Source organism: Sardina pilchardus, chromosome 15, assembly GCF_963854185.1.
Source record: "Sardina pilchardus chromosome 15, fSarPil1.1, whole genome shotgun sequence".
Classification (NCBI taxonomy): domain Eukaryota; kingdom Metazoa; phylum Chordata; class Actinopteri; order Clupeiformes; family Clupeidae; genus Sardina; species Sardina pilchardus.
Window position 1 is genome coordinate 22,792,655 of NC_085008.1, and position 5,000 is coordinate 22,797,654.

General features: G+C 43.8%; 1 protein-coding gene across 1 annotated transcript in view; it reads right to left on the reverse strand.

The window, feature by feature from the left end:
* Positions 1-5,000, reverse strand: part of clocka (clock circadian regulator a) — a gene marked incomplete in the record, with an annotated part of 51,395 nt that overhangs the window by 27,645 nt on the left and 18,750 nt on the right.

Here is a 5,000-nt window from a genome sequence, read left to right on the forward strand (position 1 = left end):
TCGATGAATGAGGAAGAATCCTCCGATCCACATCAATGCAGCTCATCGTTACGGACAGAATAGGACTTGGCACCGGTATGCGAGTAACCAAGCATCTATAGAGCGTCTAGTTCTTCTGGGCGGAGAGATCGGTGTGAGGAAACGCTATGCCACATCTGGCTACATCTCTAGACACACCATCCGTCCCCACTAGGCATCCAGGAAATGCACTATGTGGTTGGTTCAGCGTTGTGGTGGGATGGAGCACCCAGCAATAAAATGCAGGAAAGGTTTGCACAGCACAAACAAGGCTATTGGTCAATAGGAACCCGTGGGCGGTGGCAGCCTAGACTAGTGCTTAAGGAGCTGCACTGGCATGCAGTGGCCTGAGAGTTGTGGGTTCAATTCCCAGTGTGCCCTCGAGCACCTCACCCCAACTTGCTACGAGGACAAAGTCATCCTTGTAATTAATTATCTTTTATTGTAATATAAAAGTTACTCATTTTGTATAAAAGTGTGCCAATGAATAATTGTCAAAGTAAACCAATCAGCTTATATCTGTGTAGGGTTGGGCATCGATAACCGGTTCCGTCTTGGAACCGGGTTTAACTTATCAATTCCATCGACATCGTACGTCTTTTTTGTTATCGATTCCCTTAACGATTCCCTCAGCCTGCATGACGTCGGACCTTTTCCGGTTTTCCTGAAATTTTGTGTTACTACACGCCCTCTGCGACGACTCATACTACAAGTCAAATCGTGTAAGGGTAGTAATACCAGCAATATGTTAAAACATTTGTCCGTGAAGCATGGGATTAATCTCCAAGAGTGTCATGTGTTTGACAGACTACGGAGGGGTGCTAACGTTGCCCGGTCCAGGGCTCCAGAGTGCATATGCGCCCAAAATGTTTAAGAGTGTGCCTGAAAATAATTTTGTAAAGTAAATTTGTTTACAATTTGAGGCTTCAAGCCGACAGCTGAATTAAAGAGGCAGAGTTGTAATATGAATAGTCATGAATGTCATGAATATCAGAAATGTCAGTAGTAGGCTATAGATTAGAATATATAAAGAATTATATTATATTATATTATATTATATATATACACTGTAGGCTAATTCTTTATAAAGAATATGTATACTATATTCCTTATTGTGTTTTAAATAAAGACAAGCTTTTTCTACGCCTTATTGTTAAAAAATCATTCACATGAAAGGAGAGCGATAAAAGGTGACCCTTTGGCGTTAAAGGCGATGCAATGAAAAATGTGGGTGCACCTACATTTTTTGGGAATCGATAAGAGAATTGATAAGGAATTGGATTGATAGGCAGAATCGATAATGCCATCGATATTGATAAAAACTTATCAATACCCATCCCTATATCTGTGGCAGCACAATCTTGTGATGCAACATCTTTCAGGTAGTTATAGCATTGCGACTGAGCATTGAGAATAGCTGGATGGCTGAAACGTTTCCTACTCATTAAAAAAAGTTGCTCCTTTTGCAAAGACTCTGTCTAGTCTCCTTTTTCAGTGTGCGAACCACCCCTACCCTCTTCCTCCAGGTAGTTATAGAAGTCACAGAAGTGTTTACACTTTAACACCAACTGCTGCTTGAAGTCTAATGTTGAACAGAGGACTACACCCAACACCAGTTCCTCTAAGCACACGGCTTGCGTGTGTCTATTCGTGTGTGGTCTTTATGATAACACACACGCACACAACAGAAATATCCGCTGTCTGACCAGACAGTTTCACAACAGCGGAGCTGGAGGAGGCCAGACTTCCTCTGGTAGTAACGGTGGATTCCTACTACGGCTCGACCACTTACACTAACAGCTACTGATTCATAGAGGAGACAAAACATTACAACTTTTGCTAGGTGATTTTGTTTTTGACGGTTAATAGGCTTGGTTGTTGATCGGCCCTACCTTTAGCACTAAGAATTCAACAACACTTTGAAATAGCTCGTATGATGCAACAGCGGTGCTGCTAGCTAGCGTCTTAACAATACTTGTGGTTGTTTCTAAAAACTGCTTTTTTTTTATTCTACGGTTATCAGTCAGGCAACAGTCTCTCCCATTTCCTCAGCAGACATTCTCTAAACAGCGACATTATCACCACACTCCCGATGTCACACAATGATGCTCACGACCTGTGCCTAAACTTCTGACCTCCAGATGACCTTTGGGTGTTGCTTTTCTCTTTTTTTTTGGTAGCAGATGCGTGATTTGTCTCTCTATGGAAGCAGAGGTCGACTGATATAGGCCTATCAATTTTGCTGATATATCAGCCAGTTTTGAATCATTTCGACAATTATTGGACCCTAACGTTTTGCTGATATTTTTTTAAATGCACCCTCTTGAGATATGTTCTTGTGCTGCACAACTTGACTAACAGTATGTCTTTTTTCCCTATCTATTTTGCTTTGTTTATTGTCCATATCACATGAATACCTCTACTTCAGTTTAAGAATGATTAACTAGGCTACTCACTGATGCGGTTGTATAGTGCTTTCATGCAAGTTTGTGAATTACAAGCCAAATAACCAAACAGCTAAATAAGTGAATATCAGCCCAAAAACTGGACAAATAGAGGTTATCTGGGATCAAGATTTATGATTTATGTAGATTTACCGTAATTTCCCAACTATTAGCCGCAGCTTATACAATAATTTTGCAAAGTTTCTTCAGCTATGAGGTTAATACATGGGGGCAGTAAATATGGTATTAATATGGTATTTTCTCTGTTGACTTGCATAAAACACTGTCCTCCGGCTAATAAACCATGCTGCTAATACGCAGGAAATTACAGTATGTATGAGATTTATGTGAGTTTGTTGTGTTATGGTGCTACAGGATGCCTACAATTTTCCCCGGGATGAATAAAGTATGTACTGTATCTATCTATCTATCTATCTATCTATCTATCCATCCCTCTCACTCTCTATCTCACCATCTCCATCTATAATATTGGCCTATTGGCCTTTACAAAACACATACTGGTCGGCCCCTGTATGGAATGTTAGTCAGTTTGCTGTTGGCTGTTAGCTGTTGAGGCCTTCCACTCATCTCAGTCCTCCCTAAAGCAGACAATCCACTCTGGTTTCTCAGACTCACGCAATGAGCAGGGGGTCATCAGAGTCCTTATTTACGCCCTTTATGGAGATAGATGAGGGAGTGAACGGGTTGGGGTTGGGGTGAGGGGGGGGTGGTTGATTTGTGGATACTCCTAGTTCGAAAAATACTTCACCGCGCACCAATATTCTAGACTAAACAGGGTATTTCCGAGTTCCAAATCTACACTCTCTGTTCTGACGAGATCCATTCTCTTTCACTTTGTCTTTCGGTGAGAAAAATCAAAAAAAAAATCAAGAGGATTCTGACGGCAAGGTCATGAGGAGATCAATATTATGGAAGGTGCCAAACGTGGAAGAGCACAGAAAGCAATAAAGCTTTTAGTTAAAGCTGCAGTCAGTCAATTTGCTTCCTATAAGGCATGAAGCCGGTGGATATTATGTCTTCCTGCCCAATAACCGTTGGATTTATCGGAGCCTCAGAGCATAACGGCGGAGTCCTCTGCACCTGCCAGCCAGCAGTGACAAATCCCTTTGCACACAAAGGCGAGTGAACGCGCACACACACACACACAGGAAGCGTTGCACTAAAACAATCTTCACACACACACGCTGATTTGGCTGTATATCCGTCACAGACTACTGAAGGTCAGCTATGTATCTCCTGCTTGCTGCTCGTGACCGATGACATCCTGACCTGCATGCTACTGACACACAGATATAAACACACGCACATGCGCACACACACACTCACAGAGCACGCGAGAGAGAGAGAGAGCGTAAACACACTCACACCCAGACACATACAAAGCATTCTGTACACACCGACACTCATTCATATCAGACTTCACACTTTCTAGAGGAGATCCTCTTGCCATATTTTAAGCACACACACACACACACACACACACACACACACACACACACACACACACACACACACACACACACACACACACACACACACACACACACACACACACACACACACACACACACACACCTCATTAACGGGGCTGGCTCTCCAATGGCCCTCATGATGTTGGGAGCCGAGCTAATCAAAACAGTGCGCTTTAGTGTGTGTGAGAGAGAAAGAAAGAAAGTGTGAGTCAATGAGTGTCAGTGAAAGAGACTGATAGGGGGAATGTGTGTGTGTGTGTGTGTGTGTGTGTGTGTGTGTGCGTGTGTGTGAGTGAGAGTGTCTTTTGTTTTCAGGTCTTTTTGCCTTGCCTGAATACAGCCTATGTACCTAGTCAGGTCTGAGTGCCCAGAAGGACCCGGGTACAGATCTGACCGGTGGCCATTTCCTGATCCCACCGTATTAGCTTACTGTCCCTCGTCATCACTTTCTTACCCGAATAAAAGCAAAACACCCAAAATAAATATAAAAAAAGAGAGAACGTGAGAAAAAGACTCAGGATTTGTGAGCTGAGATTTGAGGAGGGGGGAGCTGCCGCAGTCTAGCCCCAGGGCAGAGGGACTCTAGCGTGCTCAGAAGTGTCACTGCGGTGAGATGGTGGGTGGCAGGAGGAAAGGTCATCTCGCACTAACAAGATAGGGCCCTGGGTGGGGCGGGGCGGGGCTGCCGAGATGGACGCGACAGGAAACCGCACCTACACCTGCCTTCATTTACATCACCATTTACACCTACTTAACATCACAATGCAGCATGCTCTTCAAAGCACACACACACACACGAAATGCACAAGCACACACACATATGGCATGTATACACAGACACCCACCACACACACAAACTGAGCAGCACACTCTTGCACGTGCACACACACACACACATACTCATATAGAGCAGGTCACAAGGACAGCCTATTCCTCAAGGCTCTGTTTCAAAGGGGACAAAAAAAACCCTGCTGCCCTTCATACTGCAGAGGAAGGGATGAATGGCACTAAAGACAAAGAGGCGAGGAGAGAGAGAGAGAGGGAG